Source organism: Python bivittatus, unplaced genomic scaffold (genome assembly GCF_059951505.1).
Source record: "Python bivittatus isolate LINGU-HERP-01145 unplaced genomic scaffold, Pbiv_v1 ctg000330_np1212, whole genome shotgun sequence".
Classification (NCBI taxonomy): Eukaryota; Metazoa; Chordata; class Lepidosauria; order Squamata; family Pythonidae; genus Python; species Python bivittatus.
The window spans coordinates 15551897-15573914 of record NW_028277058.1 but is presented as its reverse complement, the minus strand read 5'-3'; the positions used below and the strand labels follow the sequence as shown (position 1 = coordinate 15573914).

Below are 22018 nucleotides of genomic sequence, written 5' to 3'. Positions count from 1 at the left end.
GTGTGTGTGTGTAATCAGGTGGATGCATATGTGTTGCCTCTGTTAGCACGTGTTCCCCCATTACTACCAAAATAATGTTAAGGACATTGGCTTCCTGCAGACATTGTTGTTCAATGCAACTGTCAGGTTCCTGCAGTAAAATCTGGACTCTGCAATGTTATTACCTTCAGGGAGTGACATCATTTGAGTGGCATCAGCAGGGAGGGCATAAGACTTTAACAGAGCATTTACAGGACATGGCAAACAGCCTGAGTTCAATAATGTATACATGGGGGCATCAAGCCCAAAAGGTGTATAGATGTTCATGTATCTTGTTGTCATGTATTCCTTTAATAAAAGTGGGTTAGCTTTTTAAAAAGCAATTTTATAGTCTCAAATACTCAAATTAACTACCTAAGGGTTAGTTGCTCTAATAATTTGCTCCTGAATTTCATGTGATAATTAGGGCTTTCTGTATTTACCACATCTCCTTTTCTCTCCCTCTTACCTTTTTATTAGAAAAAAATAATCTAAACTGCAGGATGTTCTTTTCCCACATTCTAGATTCAGAATTGGCATATCCTACAACAATTAAGGAGCAGGCAATATTCTGGAGGTTGGGGCTGCACCTTCTTTATTTAGCCACAGGTACTCTGACCAATCACATCACCAAAATGATGGGACTAAACATTTTCTTCTGCGGTTTCTGTGTTTTTGTAGGAAGGGGGTGATTTCAATAATAAATAGGTACATTCAGCTTTGCAGCACCCTAGCAAACCCATTTTATCCACCTCTCCCTCAATACTGGAGAGAAAAATCTTGCCATGGAAATGGATTCAGTTTCAGTAGTGCAACATCAAGGTCTTTAGGAGCTGCAAATATAGAGGCTGAAAGTGCAAGAAGTTGTAAGACCTGGCTGCCCCACCTTGCAATCAATGAATTCTGTGTAATGGGTAGGAGTGGTGGTGGCATGGTGCCCATTTCAGCAATTATGGATCATAATTTTAATACGCTGAATGTATCTTGAGTATTAGGTTAGCTGCTGTGATTTTCCGTCTCTATCTTTCTCACACGCATGCACATACAATGGCTAAAGGAAATGTGTGTGAATTTCCACAAGTCATTACTGGTAGATCTTCCAATATACTGAGGAAATCTTAAAAGAAAAACAGTTGATGGCTGAGAAGTTATAAAGGTAAAGCCTGCTCATTAAATGGTATGACTCACCAGAAGATGTCCTGATACAGCCTCGTGGAACAATAGATTACAGCCGGTTTCTAAGATGACCACGGCTTCACCTCTTTTGTGCCCTTTACTATCAGCTTACCCATTCTTTCTACTCATTCATTACATTCTGTCTTAGCCCTTTCACCTTTAGCCTGATTGTTTTACCTTGAGAACAGCAAGTCTCTTTTCTGCATTCCATATTTTGCCTGCAGAGAAAAATATTAAATAATAGCAGACTGTAACATTCTAACATGTAGTAGTTATAAAATGTCACCATTATCACAAACTAATAAAAATAAATTACTTGCCGCTAGAGCATAGGGTGTCATAAAAAAAGAGAAACAAAATGATGTGACTTCCCACCAGGGATACGAAAGCTCAGAAAAGAAACTTTCCAGTTTAAATAGAAAGGAAAAAAAGGGGGAAAAAAGGAAACCTGGGAAACTGGAAAGATGGTTTTCCTCATTTTTCCAGCTTTTTCTGATACTCCAGTTTTGTTTTGCTTTAAATATTTCCAGCTTTTTTTTTCTGTTCCTTCACATCAATTGTTCAAAATAGGTTTTATTCACCCCTTCCAGCCCCTTAACTCCTAGATTATTGCTGGGCCACAATTTTCATCGATCTCTCATGTTTTTTGCAATGAATGCATTCTGTAGTCCAGTATCATGTGGAAGGTTATAGTTTTTCTACTTCCGCATTATGAAATCATATTTCTATCTGAATCCCATCTTTTTACATTTTCACAGATGGCAGAGTGCAGCTAATTCATGAATAGACCCTTGGATGTCTTATGTCCATCCCCAGCGATTCCTCCTTAAAAATGCAGTGCAATAAGCAAAAATAAAATGGGTCACTGCCAGTATAATAACTGAAGTTAATATGATACATATGATGGAATTTGACAAATATTTAAATATTAAAAGGTGAAGCCCTATACCTCTCATTATAATAAAGGGATAGATGCTCTGTCAAAATAAAGCTGAAATGGGAAGTTTTCTGGAAGAAGAAAGAGCATCTGTCTTTTTCAGTCATAATGACTCAGACCATGTTTTCCACTGCACAGGCAGTCAAACTGAATTTGCGGTCAGTAATTATCAGCTTATAAACCTTTCTTTCTTCAGGCAAATTCAGAAAGCTGAAAGTTATGGTGAAGTTACTTACATTCTTCTGGACTTTGGTTATAAGCCTACAAAGATACTGAAGACAGGGATTCAATACGTGTGTAGACTGAATATGATATGATTTTATGGGTATAAGGATTACTTGCCATCTTTATGCAAAATCTCCACTTCACTGCAAGTTGATAAATCACTGCATTCTGATCTTGGAAATCATTACAGTACTATTGATAAGGGCCAAGAATATGTCACGGACTCAGTACAAAGCCTAAGCAAATATCTCATTGTGTGTTGATTGTTATCTTCCTTCCCATCAATTCAGATTTTTTTCAGATGCGCTCAGAACTCAAATGAAAAGGAAGCATGAAAAGGGGACAATATATACTTACCCCTACATCTAATATTCATTCAGTTGATCTCATTGATTAGAGATCCTGAAAGCTTAGTGAACTTTTTCCATGGAACCCTGAAGACACAGTGATCACATCATAAAATCTGTCTGTCTGTCTGTCTGTCTGTCTGTCTGTCTGTCTGTCTGTCTGTCTATCTGTCTGTCTATCTATCTATCTATCTATCTATCTATCTATCTATCTATCTATCTATCTATCTATCTATCTATCCTCATACAAACATATATACATATGTTCAAATATTCAAGAAAATGTTGCCTTGAGCTACTGGCTTGCTGCTTTCTCATAAACCAAATGCAGTCAAATAAGCCATTCTCCCCCTCTTTCTAGGAGCCAGTTATGGTATTGGTTGAATTTTTTCACGCCTTTCCATAATTCATTTCAGCTGCTTGAGCTGATAATAGATCTCACTCAGTGTTTTTCTGGCTACCTGGTTCAGCCCTGTGAATGAAGACTGCATACTGAATTTGGAAAAATAATGGAGTTGTGCAAGGCTGTGGAAGTGTTATTAACACAAGCCACTGTGATAGTCAACTTTCTCTAACAATATCTGAACACAGAACAGAGGAAATTGGGAAGGCAAGAGAATGAGAAGGAGGAAAACCTATTGGTAAGTTAATCAGTTTATAAATAGCAAACTTTTAAATGCCCAGAAACAACATGACTCCAGAGACCACCTCCTGGGATCTCAGAGTTGTCTTTGTTCACAATAGGAAAGTATTCCTGGAACACTGATGAGTGTTTTTCTGAGAATTTAAAATCTATCCCAAGTCCTCTATTTAATCTCTATTTTTATCTGCCATTTACAAAGGCTCTTCAGCTGCAGTAAGGCTAGCAGATGAAAGCATTCAACCACATGAAGTACAAACTGATCTGTCCTTCATGGTTAACCTGAGGTTATCCAAAGCTCATTGTCAAAATATCTGCATGATCCCTTTGATGCTTAAATATTTATAAGGTCACACTTATCATGATAATTCTCTAGTCTGCATAGAAAAATAGAATCTGGAAGAATGCATTTGCACAGAATATAGGTATCACTATATACATGGCATTCAGCAGGATACAGCCTAGTGTGAAGCACAATTATTAGTCCCATTCATTTCAATAGGAGCTATTACCGAAGAAGGATATTTAGAACTGAACCTTTTACAATTGGTTGGAGCTATCCTGTGTTCTACTTATATCAAGGGGTGGTGTGTGCAACATATTATTAGTTCTTGGCAGAATGGCTCCAATATTCTTTACACCAGACATTGTGAACCTGCAGCCCTAGAATTACATGCAGTCATCAGAATTGCTTCTGTAAACATTAAGATCCTTAGTAAGAGTAATGGGATCTTTATCATAAGAGGGCAATGGATGGCCTCACCACCTTTGGGGTGTGGCTCCATTTACTGCTTGCTGTTGCCCTGCCCACTATTAGCACTGGGCCCCAAACAGATTACTCCTTAAGGAATGCATCCTCAATAGAAAAAAGAATGCTCATTTCTGTTATATCTGTTTATCGTGGAGGAGGAAGGAAAGCACAACCAGAAAATAAAGGAACAAGGATTCAAGCCCCATGCAGAGAGGCAAATAATATTTCTTTGTAAAATATATATTTGGAAAATTATCTATAACCACCTTACTAAAATGGAATAATTGGAAAGGTATTTTCTGCCTATGATGAACATATGTATGTTGCAATATAAAATTATAGAGTATACCATTAGAACACACTTTCATTTAAATGGTATTTACTGTACTTAAAAAAAAAATCAGAAGTGTTTAGTGCCCTTGGAAAAAATGCTTTCTTTAAAACATGAAATTGCATGGCAAGAATTTCCAATTGGCAGGCCTGAACCCAAAGTCTGTCTTTATGCTTCATCTGCTTATGTTCCTTGCTCAGGGGACAACTGACCATATTCCAATTTTAATTATACTTCCTTATACTGAGTTTGGGACTCAGTAATGGAAGAACCTTTTCAAATCTTTGAGTCTGAGATGTTCTTTTCAAAAACCATCAGTCTTTGTGCACTATGTAACAAAGAAAGCAAATATGAAAACCTGCTGTTCCTACAGCTAGCTGTTTTGAGAGCAAATTTTCTAAATGTCGATAAGTCTTGAAATTATGGTACTCTTGTGAGAACTCCTCTCTTTTCTATTATGGACTGAAGGAGAGAAAATGAATGGGTTGTTAGAGGAGTTGTGTGTCCCAAGCCTGCAGCTCAGCTTGAATGCTCAATGAGATAGACATGCACAGAAACAAAGGGATCTGCCTGATACTGACTCATTGCATTTATCCATCTAGTTCTAGAATAACAAAGATCCCCAATTTTCTGGATTAGTGAGCACTTTTGGAATTTTGAGGTCATGTTGTCTACATTCCTATCAGGAGGAATTTGCACATTCACAGAACAACTTAACACTAACTGGCAGTGGCTCCCCAGGGGTTCAGATATGGAGATATCAGTGACTGAATTGAAGGTTTAAGGAAGGCTCACCAACAGCAAGTTTATATTTATATATAGCTCTATTAATTGAGTAATAGCCTCAAATATTACAATAGTTATCAGCTGTCCATACCGAATACCAGAAACAGTGAAATAACCCTTAACGAATAAGATATGCTGAAAAATCATGGTGTAATTGAGCAATTTAAAACTCTGCATTGTTCTAGAAACTTAGTGAATTTCCTATGATATGATATGTGATTCACAATAAATATTCTAATAAATGAAAATATTCATTTGGATGATTAAATCTTGCAATCTCTTCCCTATATATTTTAAAGTCTTACATCAGGTTTTTCCAAGCAAAAAACTGTTAAATTTCACATATTCACTAATGAGATAATAATGGGTAAGATAGTGTTATCTGCTTTCAACAAGTTAAATTCTTTATATAAACACTTGTTTCATTGAAAGTGAGATGGCTTGGACACGCGGTATTTAATGGCCTTTTGCCATGATAGACAATTGGACACGACCAGAAAAAGCATCTATAGGCTTAGTTGTGCATAATTTCTAAATATTTACATGTGTTCAAATTGGCTTAATAGGTACATAGATAAACTGTTTATTGATTATGAAACAATGCATTTTCATAAACTGCTTTATATAGAGGCTATTCTGATTTGATAAACAAAGAAAGGGCCTGTTTTTGCAGCAGATGCTCCTGGTTGTAATGAAGAAATGAAATCTGAGATTGCTGGAATTACATTACTGATGAAATGGGATCTTCCAAATCTATGTGTGCATGTGCAATTTTGTAATTCTATAATGGTATGGTTTCAACAGTAGTGGATCAAAGGAAAGGGCAAATACAGGTGCCTCCACAGGAATTCTCAAAAAGCCAGTCACTCCTGCTCACCTTTTGTGAACAGACTTAGAGTGGACAGCACAGACCATTTTGACTGCCCCATCTGATAGCCCTATTGGAAAACCTATCCAAGTTTATTGAGTATTTCCTAAACTAACAAACTGCCACTGGGAGAACTGCCACTTTCATATTTAAATATTAATGCATATATGCTGATGATTGGCAAGCTATTGTACTGCCCGCTTGAGTATAGATCTCTGGATTAGTCATTGCTTAGTTTCCTGGATTGGAAGGATTATCCAAAGGAGTTCTACTCAAGTCAAGCCTTGTTGAACAACAAGAATTTCTTGTTTAAATAGGATTCCAATTACCCTTTCTGAAATTAGCAGTTACACAGCAACAGTGCTTGGAAAACTGTGCTTCCCATGAACTCCTCTGTAGCATTTGAAAAAGAGCTCCTTCTCTGCAATGCAGAAGATAAGCCAACTGTATCCACAACCGGGTCTTATTTCTGCAAGCATGCCTCATAATCAACTATTTAAAGGTACAGTAAATCATCAATCATTCCTAATCAGATAAAAATGTGCTTTGCAAAGTAATCTTCATGGGGTGGACAGCTTTAAACTAAAATCAAAGCTACTGTTACTAAATATACTATGAGATTAATTGCATTGAAGGGACAGATGGAAATTGCACAGGGTAGGGCAGGGGAAACCTCAACTGAAATTACAATACTGGGTTTTGTTTCAAAGAGCAATATTTGTTTAATCTTTATTGCACACACAAAGGATAAATTGTTAAATGGCAATTAATCATATTGCTTAATACCATTTTTAACTGTCACTTTTCAAAAGAATGGAAAAATAATCAGCCAGATCCACAGGATCAATAATCCAATAACAGGGTGACTGTTAATATAACTAAAATGTTACCCAGCCAGTTGGATTAAATATGACATACAGTCCATTGGCATGCATTTTTGGAAATGGGAATTTAATGTGGTCCCTTGGCCATCAGCCTGCAGTCTCATTATTGTCATAGGACTTTGGATGGAAAATATAATAATATAATAAGGGCTCTTATTTGTTTGGCAAATGAAGCATGTAAGTATGTGCTGCAGTCAAACAGTGAAGAATCCAAGTAGACTTAGTACTGAAACTATATTTGATAGACAGATGCCTAAAGCAGCTGATGATGGCAAAAGCTACAGTCCTAAAAGTCACTTATTCTGCAAAATTGCCATTTTTTTCCATTTCAACCTGCTTCCAACTTCACAGCTTAAGTGCAGCATAAGATAACATAAGAAAGACATAACATTTGTCTTTCCTAAATTAACTTCAGGTGTTTCCCCCAATATTACTCAAATGCCTAACACATGCTTAGACAGATGACCTTGAGAATGTTATAACTGCTTATGGGGTTTCTAATATAACATTTTAAAATCAGAGGGCGAATAGAAGAGAAAAAAAATATTTCATGTGTTCATGGCAACAACACATCTATATATTTAATTGAAAGTTGACCCTCTGTTAGTATTTAAGCCTTGGGCTTTCATTATTCTCATCTTGTATTGCCCATACAAAAGCAATATACTGAACTGCATGGATGTGTCCATGTAATCCCTAGGAGTCAAACTCAGCTTGAAGCATCTTTACTTTGGATATATGTTTGTATGTTGGTCTGGATTTTACATATTTCATTCATCAGCATTTTTTAAAACAGTCCAAGGGTTGTGAGGAATTGGGAATAAGCTATCCCATGATGACGTAGCATCATGCAAAGAAACACATCCCTTGCAGATCCTAAAATTGTCACTTATTAAGAAAGTGGCTGGTGTGTTGAACAACATGACAGTTTTGGCCCAAAGTAATAATTTAATGGGGATTAGTCAGGCAATTAAGAAATCTCTTTATAACTGCAGCTAGAGTGGTTCCTACAGTAGCTACAGTATATACCATAGCCAATCCATGTGAATCAGATGTAGTTCTCACATCTTAAGCATGCTAGTTCAGTAGGCCTTATGTGCGATCACATGCACTACCAAAACCTTCATGCATGAATCATCTAAATATTTTACGGTTACAAATTAAGGAGTACAAGATTAGCAGCCTCAGAGTACAAAGAGGTTATAAGTCCTAGGCCACTCACATTTGTAACTACTTGAGTTTTCTGAAGTGCTACAGTTGATAAAAGAATTCATAATCTGCCTTCTTATCTGATTAACTCATGGTAGACACATTAATAAAACAAAGAACTATTAATAATTTCTGAATGAAGTGTTACCGTGATTTGTTGGCATCTCCTTTTTCAATAAATCAGTAAAAGAACAGAATTGTTTATGGATCAGAATAAAGCAGAGGAAGCAATATTATATAAGGAAAGGGGATAATTAACAATTCAATGCATTATATGCAAACTCCTTAAGAATCTATACCATGTAAAAAATTATATATTGGAGTCATCAGTAAGAATTTTACAAACCAGTTGCCTGTATTAAAGCCACAGGAATGCTTTCTGGAATAAGCCAAAATCTGGACTTCAATTTTTTTTAAAAAAAAATCTGGTTTTCTCTATGATTCACATGATGTTTCAGTTGTAAAAAAAACAAGGCCATGGTGTTTTTTAAAGAAAAAAAATCAAAAATCCTTAATTTTTCAATATTTTGATTAGGACCAATTAAAATAGTACCCAAAATAACATGAATTATCACTGCAAAGGCTGAAGGTCCTTGTGCTTTTTTTTTTTTCCTATTTAAAACATTTTCTCCATTTTCTTTGGCTTCCTGCACTTCTTAATCTGAAAAAATATCTTGTAATTATAGTAAGATCAAGAACTCTTGATTAACCCACCCAAAAATCACTAAAGTGTTCAATTACAATACTTTCTTGTTTAACTGAATGAAAATGATTGAAAAATATGTTGAATAATTTGTTGGCACAGCACTAAATTAAATCACAGGCTTATCTGAAATAGCTATAAAAGGCTTAGTCACTTGGCCACCAGGCCACAACATATTTTTAATACAAAGCAAGAAAGTAGATAAATCAACAGTCTATACAGTCATTTCCAAAATAATATGCCTTTGTATAGCTCATGTTTTGTATGAGACTTCTCAAGAAAATAAAATCTCTCAAATGATCTTTGGAGTAATAAAATTTACCTTGATGTTGTGATAACCAGAGTAAGAATATCTTCTTCTGAGATCTTGGAAGGGAAACCATTTGAATGTACACATATCAGTAGTTTGACTCTGTAGAAGGAACTCATTATAACAAACAAAACTATATTGTCTATCACAAGCCTTCTCTGTTTTTCTTCTGATGGTATGAAACTCCCTGCAGTGGAGGTTCATATCTCATCCTCCTCCTTTTGCTTGAAGATTATTTCTGTTTGTGGAAGCTCCTTCCCTCAGAGAAAGGAAATCTTTCATTCCAACTGATCATTTCTCAACAAATTCTGAAGATCAAAATTTATCATTGACCTTCCTTTTCAGTCTCCTTGGTAATCTTTGCAGACAGTTTAAACACAAGTTGTCCTTGACAGCTATAACACACTGCAAGTGGTATATCTTTCAGGGAAAGAATGTATGGCATTCACAGTGCTGAAAAGAAGATGGAAACAGGCTTGTTTTCTGATATGACAAAGCTCAGATCTGGGCTAATTAGGAATTTGGGGGAAGTTGAGTTGTGCCCTGATGTAGTGACAGTCAGGAGATATTGAAATGGACAGCCCTGTGGCACTCCAGTCTATCTTCTGAAATCAGCTTCTCCTTACTAAAGATGACTTGCAGGTAGGACCTGCAAAAAATAACACAATTAAAACATTATCATGTTAACTTCTATTTTACTGAATTTTAGACAGCCAGCCATATACTTTCCCCATTCCATCCCCTCCCTGCACCACATCACTCAGAGTCAGCATTTTACATTCACTGAATATGTTCAGTCTTTATTGAGATTTTATAGATCACTGTTACTCTTAGAGTTGCACAAAGTTTATTTTTTCCTTAGCAAAATAGTAAGGATAAAGTTTCCTGGGAGTCAAGCTCATCCCTTGAGGATGCTCATGGGTATACGTTGTTCTTTTGGCAATAAAATGGTAGTGGTTTACCAGTGACTTCTTCCTGGTTGTTGTTGCACACTTTAGGGAATACTTACAGCCCTGGTATTCCCTTGTGATCTCCTATTCAAACACTAACTAGCTTTTTGAGATTAGTCAAAATCAGTTACCTGGTAGCATCCAGTGAGGCAGCAAAACCTTTCACTGAGCTTTCTGAAACTTCCTTTTTGGGTATAGAGCCATACTCCCTTTTGGAATCCATACTCAGATAATTTATGTGATAGTAATATGTAGCAATTGTGACATATACTATCCTACTATATCACAAACTGCTTTATCAATTTTATGGTGTGTGCTTCTGTGTGTGTTGTAGAAAAATTATGTCAAAAGTAGTCACATTTTCATAAGCATCCTAACAGAATTCTAACGTCTTATTCACAGGATCATATACTAATTAATAAGTCTTCTATTTGCATTCACCAATCTATTTCATGTCTTCATCTGCAGAACTTACATCAGATTCTGCCCTTGGGTATTTCTGATCTAGGGAGCTTAAAAAAATGTTTAAATCTAAAGATAATTTTTGAGCAGTAAGAATGCACATTGATGTTTATTGATGACTAATAAAATGTTCACATTGTACTCGCACCTCACTAAGGATATGCAAAATGATAGAGTGCCTGCAATCTATTTAGCCACACACAAACTTCTGATTTAGAACCTCTTTGGACATGGAATCTCTCTGGGGTTTGAATAGTTTTTGGGAGTTCAATTTTTTACTCTGCCATCAGCTTTCCAATATTGGTAGTTGCAAAAAAGGGGAGCCATACTGCAAACAGATCAAGAGACATGTCAGATTCAGTGTTTTCCAAAGTCCTATTGTTCTTCAAGTACGTCTCCAATACTAAATTGTATAAATAATTTTAAAAAAACCTGGGTCAGAAATACTATGCTGCTCTTCCAGGTGATAGTTTGAAAAGTAAAAATGTTGCTGCTATCACCTTACAAGTCTATCATTTGTCACAGACCTTCTTTTATTGGTTTGTAAGATTGTTCTGCTTGTCTACAGATTGGCATGGCCAAAAATGGAGGAGGAGGAGGAGGAGACAGCAGGAGGCCACCAGCAACATTTGAGTAAATCAGGAAAAAAGATAAATGGGTTTGTATAGTGGTATAATATTCTACTATCACAGCAGTTTACAAAAAGGTGGATTCTGCTTTAATATTATTTTATTTGGCAGTGAATTCATGGCCCATTTCTTAATGTTTGTTGCTGCAGTTTTGTACCCCAGGGATAGAGAATCTGTGGCTCTTCAGTTGATGAATTACAGGACTCAGCATCCCTCACCATCCTACCTGCTGGATAACAGTATTAGGAACTGTACTTCTGCAACATCTGGAGGTGCACAAGTTCCATCCCTCCCTCCCGCCCCCCCTCTCTTTCTCTCTCTCTCTCTCTATATATAAAATTTCTCTGAGAGTAAGCTTCATTAAACTCCATAGTACTTTCTTCCAAGGAAGCATATAGAAGAGTATTGCAAGTTTGATTAGATTTAACCCATTATTATTAATCTTAGGATGCATAGAATTGGTTTAAAATTGTTAACTTTCATGAATTTCAACTGAAGGAGTTACAAAAGATTACAGAATGTGAATGTTTAATGGGAAGGAAAGAAAGAAATAACAGCAAGAAGGGCAGACAAACTTTAAAATTTTCCAGTTGTTGCACAACAAATGAACAACAATATTAGGAACATAAATATTGCTTGAAAATGTTTTGTAGACCTCTTGGATCTTTCCAAAGGGTGAGCCCTTTTTCATTTATTTTTATTTCTAGAATATGCACCAACAGGTAACATGAAAAAAGACTACATCATTCATATATATATATATAAAAGACTACATCATATATATATAGAGAGGGAGGGAGTGAGGGAGGGAAGGAGGGGGGGAGAGAAAACACATAACACCAGTGCAAAGTGGCTGCAGGACCTGAGAGCAGACCACAGCAATTTCCCAGAACAGGAACCAGTCACCATCACAGTAGCAGACATCCAACAGCTGGTCAAGTACATGAAGAGCTGGACAGCATCTGGCCAGGACATAATCCACACCTATCGGCTAAAGAAACTAACAGCAGTACATGAACGCCTAGCAGCACAGATGAACCAGCTGCTAGCAGCAGGCTCCCACCCAGATTGGCTAACACAAGGAAGGACAGTGCTGATCATGACAGATCCTTGCAAGGGAACAGCACCATCCAACTACCAGCCAATAACCTGCCTCCCCGCAACGTGGAAAGTCCTATCAGGCATCATAGCTGCCAGCTATAGGACCATATAGGCCAGCATATGAGCACAGTTCAGAAGAGCATTGGGAACAACACCAGAGGCTCAAAACACCAGTTGCTCATAGATAGAGCAATCGCCCAAGACTCAAGGACTAGACAGACCAATCTGAACACAGCCTGGATTGACTATAGAAAAACCTATGACTCAATGCCACACACATGGATCTGTGAATGCCTGACACTATACAAAGTCAAGAAGACACTAAGGACCTTCCTCAAGAACTCAATGGGACTGTGGAAGACAACACTGGAAGTCAACTCAAGACAGCTTGCACAAGTGGCCATCAAGTGCAGCATATACCAAGGTGATGCGTTGTCCCCACTGCTGCTCTGCATAGGCTTAAATCCCCTCAGCCAGATAATCACAAGGACTGGATACAGATACAAGTTCAAGAGTGAAACTACCATCAGCCATCTCCTCTACAAGGATAACATCAAGCTGTATGTTAAGAGTTGATGAGACATCAACTCGCTGATCCACCTGACACAGATCTACAGTGAGGACATTGGGATGTCATTTGGACTGGAAAAGTGTGGCTGAATGGTAGTAAAGAGAGGAAAAGTAGTTAAGACTGATGGGGTGGAACTACCAGCATACCACATAACAGACATATAGACCAGCTACAAGTACCTTCGTATCCCACAGTCACACGAGAACCAGAATGAAGTGGCAATGAAGATAGCAACATCCAAGTACCACCAAATGATAAGAAAGGTCCTGAAGAGCCAGCTCAGTGGGAAGAACAAGTCCACTCCAACACGTGTACCCTCCCAGTCATCAGATACCCTGCCAGTATACTGAGCTGGCCAAAGGAGGACATGGAGGTTGCCAATTTGAAGACCTGGAAGCTGCTCACAATGTATGGAGATTTCCACTCCAAGTCCAACACCCAGAGACTGTACACCAGCCGGAAAGAGGGTGGGCAGGGTCTGATGAATGTCAAAGCCACTGTCCTGGATGAAACCCAGAGCATCCAGGAGTACATCAGTAAGATGGTCCCAAAGTTGAGCTGCTGAGAGAATGCCTGAGACAACAGCAGACATGAGAGAAAGTTCAAGTGGAGGAAGTGCCATGGCAAGACAAGACATTGCATGGGATGTACCAGTGACAGATAGCTAAAGTGGCTGACATTGGAAAATCCTTCCAGTGGCCGGAAAAGGCTGGACTAAAAGATAGCACTGAGCCACTGATTATAGCAGTATAAGAACAGTCACTAAGCACCAGATCCATAGAAGCAGGGGTTTACCACACTAGACAGGGCCCAAGGTGCAGACTGTGCAGAGAGGCCTCAGAGACAGTCCAACACATAATGGTAGGGTGTAAGATGCAGGCAGGAACAGAATACCCTGAATGGCACAACCTAGTTGCTGGCATTGTGTACAAGAACATCTGCACAGTGCATGGGCTAGACCCTCTCAAGTCCAGATGGGAGTTTCCACAGAAGGTTGTGGAGAATAACAAGACTAAGATCCTGTGGGGCTTCCAGATCTAGATGGACAGGCAGGTACTGACCACTCAACCAGACATTGTGGTAGTAGACAAGGACCAGAAGACAGTGGTGGTGATAGATGTACTGTAGCAGTGCCAAGTGATAGCAGGTCAGGAAGAAGGAGCATGAAAAGCTGGACAAGTACCAGGGCCTGAAGGGGGAACTAGAGAGGATGTGGAAAGTAAAGGCCAAAGTGGTCCCAGTGATGGTAGGAGGACTCGGGGCTATGGCTCCTAAGCTGGGGGAGTGGCTCCAACAGATCCCAGGAACAACATCAGAGTTCTCTGTCCAGAAGACAGCAGTGCTAGGAACAGCTAGGATACTGTGCAGAATCCTCAAACTCTCAGACCTCTGGTAGAGGACCCAAGAGTGAGGAAGACACATACCACCCATAGGGGTTAGAGGGGATTTTTTTCCCCCAAAAAATTAAAATAGCAAGAAAAAGCACACACGTATATCCAAGTGTTTATATAAAACTGACTCAGACTTTTGGTACTGTATTTAATTCAGCATCACAGTACCATATTTAAACTTTATTTTTCTTCTCAAAATCATATTAACCGTAACATGAAAATTAAACTAAAATTGGAGAGCTATAAGGCAAGCCCAAATCATATGTGTTAAAGTTCACTCAAACATATTATATCATCATTTTACAGCATGAAAGGGTTGCCACCTAACCTTTTAAAAATATCTGTTGGGGCATTCAATAGACTTGATAAAATATTTTCTGATCCATTAATATAATATTAAAACTATAAGAAACATACTTAACAGTAATCAATTTCTGCATAATTGCTTTTAGGTCATTTCTGCTTTTTGGTACCAGGAATGAAAAGTATAAATATATTTTTTTAAAAAGACTTTGATTCAACACCTCCCCTCCTGCCCCACTATTGTAAAATGAGATTGCTCAACTGAATTCATCTTTTTGTCTAAAATAATTGTCTAAAATTTAATGAATAAAAATACAGCTGTTATTCACATTAAAGGGATGCATGAACTGTCAGCATATATGGCTTATCTTTTCATCCTTTAGATAAATGGTTCTTTATCTTTATTAATAGACATTTTCCATTTGGGCACTAAAGTTGACAAAAACTGTGTGAGTATGCTACTAATTGGGGATAATAAAAAAAACAACATTCCAGCACCCTAATTTTTCAACTACAACATTATATTCAATATAATGAAAAAATATTTTATTTCTTTTTGATGATGAATTGTATCACCTAACTATAAGAATAGGGAACCACGGTACCAAATTGTATTTTGTTCTGATTATCCAAGAACAAAACAATTGATATGAGCTCCTCCAATAAAACAATCTCAGTCTATTTCTTTGCATCCCCAACTATGGCCAAGACTTACGTACAGTATACTGAGATATACATACAGATATAAATATTAGTATAAAGATAGAGATACACACATATACGTGCTATGACTACAGTGGAGCACCTAAAGACTACTGAACATCTTCAAGATCAGCAGACAGAGAATTATTCCTGCAGAATGCCCCCCCCAAAAAAAAACATTCAGAGAAAGGGGAACACAAGGAAGGACCCAAGTTATGCAAAATCAGCCATAGGGAGATACCTACAGAGCTTTGTCAGGCAAGACTGCTTGTAGTTATAAGTAAGTTCAATATGTTGACTAAAATAGGAACTGGGGTTGGGGTGGGGAAGCTTTGGGTCTAGGGTCAAGTGGGTGAAGATTAGATTAGTATAGATTGAGTCAGTTCAGCCAGGCCTTGGCTATTATGACCACTTATACCTGGTCTGCCTCATATTTAAAATTCCAGTCATAATTGCAAAATTTCAGTCACAATTGCTAGTAGATATACAAGACAAACTTTAAGATCCTTAAGCAACCTTAAGCTGTTGGACTTCTGCATGTAACCTGGCTGGAAACAAAGCCTGCTTAGTAAATACCTTTCCAGATTTCACCTTCCTTTTGGCCATGTTGATGATCTGGTGTTTTCTGCAGGCTTCACATACTACAGTACCAAGGCTCCAACGGGAGGATTTGTTGTTGTTTTTTCTCTGCCACATGTAGCAAGAAAGCACTTTCCATTCTGTGTGCAGGCCCTTGAGGACACACAGTTCCAGGTTAGCTCTCCTCCATCACCCCACCCTCCCCATACTTGACACCTGCTTATTGAAAAGAAAAGAAGAAAGGAAAGGAAAGGAAATAAAAGAAAAGAAAAGAGAAAAATCTTGGCATTTTTCCAGTTTCTTGAGCTGGAACTATTGTCGATTACATTTGGCTAAAAAGAAAAAAGAAAAGAAGATCTACCTTTTCACTATCTCATCAGGGAACTGAAACAAAGCAAACAAAAGGGGAGGGCAGCCTAGCTTTTCATCTTTCTAGCAGTAAAGGTGTGGAAAGAAGATCTAGAGTTCACTAGTGCGCTGATGAAATGAATAAAAAGAAGTTCACCAGCTAAATCCCTTCAGCAGAGGCCTAGCATCCAAGGACAACATGGACATGTAGGCTGGTGACCAGCGATCAAAGGGAAGGGGTATTCCTGCCACAGTGCAACTATAGGCGGTAAGAATGGAGGCACTTGCCTATGTGAGAAGGCAGGGAGAAGTGAGGGCCTCAAACGAACCATGTTTGCTAGGGGAGAGCGCTGTGCACCATGGGGCAGCCTTGAGGGGGACGGCAGGAGGGAGGATGGGCAGAAGGCACACTCGCACCAGAGTGGAGAGGGACGGCAGGAGGGAGGAAAGACTGCAGGCAAGAGGCACGTTCGCACCAGAGTGGAGAGAAACGGCAGGGGGCGGCTGTCGGGTCAAGTGGGGATTGGAATGTGTATTGCGCTGATTGGATTCGGAAAGTGGAATGTCTGCGGTTTTGCGGTTAATTAGCGGCGCTCCAAGGCAGTAAAAAAGGTGAGATTGTGAGCCAAGCCCTCGCAGGAGGGGGAGGACAGATAGGGGGTATAAAAACCTGTCAGACCTTGCTTCGGGGTTCCTCCATTGCTGCGGGAGGGACCCACCTTTGCAAACGTGCCCAATAAAAACTTCTGTCTACTGGATAACCGAACCCGTGTCTGTCGTTTTCTGACAAAATTGGCGAGCCAGGCAGGAGTCCTCGACGTGGACCGGACTGTGGGGAACCGGTGAGTAATCGGCCGTAACACCCCGTTGAGGTGTCTCCCGTTTTCCCCGGAGTCGGGTCCAGGACGGGACTCCAATCGCCAGTCAGACAGAAGTAAAGAGGAAGTCGGCCGACGAGGGGACCTCTGGGAGGTCTGGTGAGTACAGCCTACCCATAATCTCGGGGAGATTAGCGTGGTTACGAGGCGTTGGACGCCGCAAGGGGACAGAAGAGTCCGGGACCTTCTGTAAGGTGGGAAACGTAGTCAGGAAGGATGGGTAAGGCGCAGAGTAAGAGTGTAAGGCCAGGGGCCAGTGGGAAAAATGCAGTAGGGGGAATCCCCATGGATTCTCCATTAGGACAATTGTTGCAACAGTGGGAGACACCCTGGTTGTGTCCATTCACCAGGGGTCTGGAAAAACCGACCATGATAACTTTGTGCACTAAAGAATGGCGAAAATATCCACTAGTGGACCCCGAATTCCCCTACCATTGGAATCCCCAGTAATTACTGGGTGACCCAACTAAAAAACTACATTGTGGAGCATAAAATGTTAACACAGGAACCCTATGTGGAAGTCTGGTTCCATGTTCATTGGGAGGGGCCTCGACCCAAGTTAGCCAAAATTTTTGTCCAAAAAGAACAGGAGGATGAGGAGGACCTCTGGCTGACTAGACCTCAATGGGGGCCGCTACCTCCTCCTCCTCCTCCTCTTCCTATCGCTCCCCCTCCGGCGCCCCCACCCTATCCCGGGCTGCGGAAAGAGCTGGACCAGCTGAACCAAGACATTCAGAACTTGCCCTTTATTCTAAGGTTGGCCAGTGCCTTCCCCGTCCGGGAAGTCCCGAACGGAACGAACGCACAGGGGGTGGCCGTCACCAGTTACGTAACGATTCCCATCAAACCCAGTGAGTTGAGGGAATTAAAAAGGACCCTCCCTCGTATGCAAGAGAACGCCCATACCGCCGCCGAACAATTGGAACTTTTTCTCGGCCCGGTGGAATACTCCTGGGGGAACTGAATTACATTTTAGCCCACCTCTATACGCCAGAAGAGAGGGGCCAGATTTGGCGAGCTGCGCTCGGGGCTTGGGAGCAAAGGAATGCAAATGTCCCAAATGCCCTGGCCGCAGATACTAAATTCCCTCTGGCAGACCCAAATTGGGATCCCAATAATGCTGAACATCGGGAGAACATGAGAGGAGTTTCCCCCTGTACGACTAGGGGGGTCATGGTTCCCCAACCGGGACCCACGGGGAACCCTTGGTAAACATCACGGTGGGTCCCACTGGCGAGGAACGGCAGTTCCTCGTGGACACCAGAGCCTCTCGAACATCCCAGGGATTGCGAAATCCCGGGGCGCATCGGTATCGGTGATGGGGGTGGGAGGCTCTCTGGTCAAGGCAGACGTACTGGAGGAAGTGAGACTGGAGTGGAATGGGAAGGAGGTAACTGCAGATGTGTTACTGATCCCACAGGCGAGAGTGAACTTGCTGGGAAGGGATCTCATGGGTAGTCTAGGAGTGGAGTTGTGGAATGTGGAACAGGCAGAAAGGATGTGTTTGTTGCGGGAGGCGGACGTGGAGGTTGTGAACCCTGAGGTATGGGCAGGAGAAGGGGGCGGGGCGGTTTCGCATAGCCCCAATTAGCATCCCCTTGAAACCAGGGGTGACGGGTTTGCGGCAAGCCCAATACCCGCTGTCCCGGGATGGGAGGCGCGGGCTGAAGCAACAACTGAGATGGACGGTGCTGCCCCAGAGGTACACCGAGAGCCCCTCTTGTTTGGACAGGCATTGGAAGAGAAACTCCAGGGGTTCCGGGCCCCTGGGGGTTCTCGGGTGCTGCAGTATGTGGATGATTTGTTGGTGTCTGGAGAGAAGGAAGTAAAGGTGAGAGAAGACTCAGTGGCTTTATTGAACTGGTTGGCTGAAGAAGGATTGAAGGTGTCAAAAGGGAAGGTCCAATTTGTGGAAAGGGAGGTCAAGTATTTAGGACATGTACTCCGGAAGGGCGAGAAGTTGATTGATCCTTCTCGGATACAGGGGATAATGCAGTTGAAGCCCCCTCATACTAAAACGGAGGTGCGGCGGTTTCTGGGTTTAGTAGGATATTGCAGGCTATGGATAGATGAGTACATGAGCAAGGCTCAGTTTCTGTATGAGAAGTTGAAAGGATCATCTGACAGGGTAGAATGGACAGACAGGGACACAGAGAAGTGGGGGGAATTACGAAGGAGCCTGGTGACGGCCCCGGCTCTACCGAACTTGGAACTGCCATTGGAGTGCTGACTCAGAGACGGGCTGGGAAATATCAACCAGTGGCCTTCCTGAGCAAAGCCCTAGAACCGGTGGTGAGGGGATGGCCGACTTGTGTGCAGGCAGTGGCTGCCGCTGCTGTACTAGTGACAGAAGGGAAAAAACTCACTTTTGGGAGCCCCGTGATTGTCCATTCACCCCATCAGATCTTAAGTGTGCTTAGTCAGCAGGCGGCTGCTTGGATGACAGAAGGGAGGATGTTGAAATATGAGACAGTTCTCCGGATAAGTCCTGATGTGGTGGTAGGAACAGACAGGAATTTGAACCCAGCGGAGTTTCTTGCGGGGGAGTGGAAAGAATGGGAGCCGGCAGAGCACGAGTGCTCCACCCTGTTGCAGCTGCAAACAAAGACCCGGGAGGACCTGCAGGAGGTCCCGCTGGAGGAGGGTGAGGTCTGGTTTGTGGATGGGTCTAGTCGAGTAGAGCAGGGACAAAGGAAGTCAGGATATGCGATAGTGGCGGCGGAGGGAGAGACAATAGAGAAGGGGGCACTACCAGGGGATTGGTCGGCTCAGCTGTGTGAAGTGCACGCTTTGAAACGGGCACTAGAGTTGGGAAAGGGAGTGTCCCTCACCCCAGTAGTGAGCCGTGCTGACATGAGGGGGATGGTGGAGAAACTGCACGAAGGGTCTCACGGGGGGTGCAGGCTTTGGTAGACACTGTAAAGCTGTGGGAAGGGCCAACGGGGTGTTGAAGCAACATCTCACCAAACTGGGATTGGAAACAGGGCTACCTTGGACAAAGACACTTCCGGTTGCTCTGCTTCGAATGCGGACAGCCCCTCGCAAGGATGTGGGGGTCTCCCCATTCAAGCTGATGATGGGAAGACCTTTCCTGGCTCCAATGGGAGAGCCTATCCCCGAGCTAAAGGATGCCTTCCTGAGAAAGTATCTCTTGGTACTGTCACAATCTCTCTTGTCTCTAAGAAAACAGGGACTCCTCGCTCAACGGCCCCCTTGCTGAAAGACCAACACCCCCACAAGCCAGAGGATTGGGTCCTGATAAAGACGTGGAAGGATGAGAAGCTGAAATCATCTTGGGAGGGACCATACCAAGTTCTCCTGACAACTGAATCAGCGGTTCGGACCTGACAGGGGGGTTGGACCCACTACCATCGGGTTAAGCAAGCTCCCGACCCCCGACCATGGACTGCCCAACCGGGAGACAGACTCAAAGTAAAACTTAAAAGGAACTGAACTAAGGCAGGGGAGGAGATGACCAACATAAAGGCGTAGAATTGGCACAGACAGCTTTGATCACTGGGGATGATCCCCGTGGGAGGGGGGGGATGTTCTATCATTTTGGGTCTTCTCCCATACCAAGACCCTGGACTGCTCTAAATCTCTTGGGGATAACCAATGCAACTCAATGTGTATATTTCAACAATACCCAGAACCGTACCCCCATTGCCCTCAAAAGGTCCTGCTTTCACTTGTGGAGGGGTCTATAATATCCCTTACGCCTCAACCCCTCTATACCTACCTAAAGGTTTCTTTTTGTTATGTGGACATGAAGCTTACACCTATGTTCCAGCCTATAGTTCAGGGGGCCCTTGTGCCATAGGGCGCCTGACCTCTCTATATGCCCTGCCTCCAATACAAGCGCACCCATCAAAAGAAAAAAGAAAAAGGGAGCTGCCATCTGATTGTGAGAGTGATGTGACACTCTTGTCCGAAACAGAAGCCATGGCTCTGGCCCTCTCCTTAGTAGGGGTTCCTGCACTAAGCGGAAGAACTTACCTGGACCTAAGGAAGGTGGCCTGCCTCCTGGCTAAAAGTGTCAACCTTACATCCTCTCTCATTGCAGCCCTCACTGAAGAAGTCACTGAGATCAGGAGGGTGGTCATTCAAAATCGGATAGCTATAGACTATCTCCTATTAAGGGCAGGACAAGGCTGTGAATCTTTTCAAGGTCTTTGTTGCTTTAACCTAACCAACAATAAGAATTATGTTGAAGCAAAACTAGCCAAGTTGAAGACCTTAGCCTCTCGCATATCCGAGGATCCAGAGGGATGGAATTGGTCGTGGCTCACTAGTTGGTTACCTAACTTTGCTTGGTTAAAACAACTTTTTGTACTAGCCATTGGTTTCATTGCCTTACTGGTCCTAGTATGTTGCTTAATGCAATGTCTCCCTGCTTGTGGGAATTACCTGTCCCAGTGTGTGAAGCCCCGGGTCCGGGACGAGGGAGCAATCCTGTTAGCCAGGTTTGAGGCCCAACAGAGGCGTGAAAAGAAAAAGGGGGGATTGTGAGAAGGCAGGGAGAAGTGAGGGCCTCAAACGAACCATGTTTGCTAGGGGAGAGCGCTGTGCACCATGGGGCAGCCTTGAGGGGGACGGCAGGAGGGAGGATGGGCAGAAGGCACACTCGCACCAGAGTGGAGAGGGACGGCAGGAGGGAGGAAAGACTGCAGGCAAGAGGCACGTTCGCACCAGAGTGGAGAGAAACGGCAGGGGGCGGCTGTCGGGTCAAGTGGGGATTGGAATGTGTATTGCGCTGATTGGATTCGGAAAGTGGAATGTCTGCGGTTTTGCGGTTAATTAGCGGCGCTCCAGGGCAGTAAAAAAGGTGAGATTGTGAGCCAAGCCCTCGCAGGAGGGGGAGGACAGATAGGGGGTATAAAAACCTGTCAGACCTTGCTTCGGGGTTCCTCCATTGCTGC

General features: G+C 41.8%; 2 long non-coding RNA genes across 4 annotated transcripts in view; one reads left to right on the top strand and one right to left on the bottom strand.

The window, feature by feature from the left end:
• LOC148215900 (uncharacterized) overlaps positions 1-9568 on the bottom strand; it is a 93509-nt gene extending 83941 nt beyond the window's left edge. The window contains exons 1-2 of one of the 3 annotated variants that reach the window (XR_015796382.1): positions 9198-9568; positions 1207-1412 (exon numbers count right to left, since the gene is read on the bottom strand). This is a non-coding gene — a long non-coding RNA (uncharacterized LOC148215900). The remainder of the gene's footprint in view (positions 1-1206; positions 1413-9197) is intronic. The other 2 variants (XR_015796384.1, XR_015796383.1) reach the window with 2 other exon arrangements.
• LOC148215899 (uncharacterized) lies at positions 6344-18656 on the top strand. Its single transcript, XR_015796385.1, has 3 exons — positions 6344-6581; positions 11166-11255; positions 11376-18656. It is a non-coding gene; the product is annotated as an uncharacterized LOC148215899 (long non-coding RNA).
• Positions 18657-22018: the final 3362 nt, after the last annotated feature.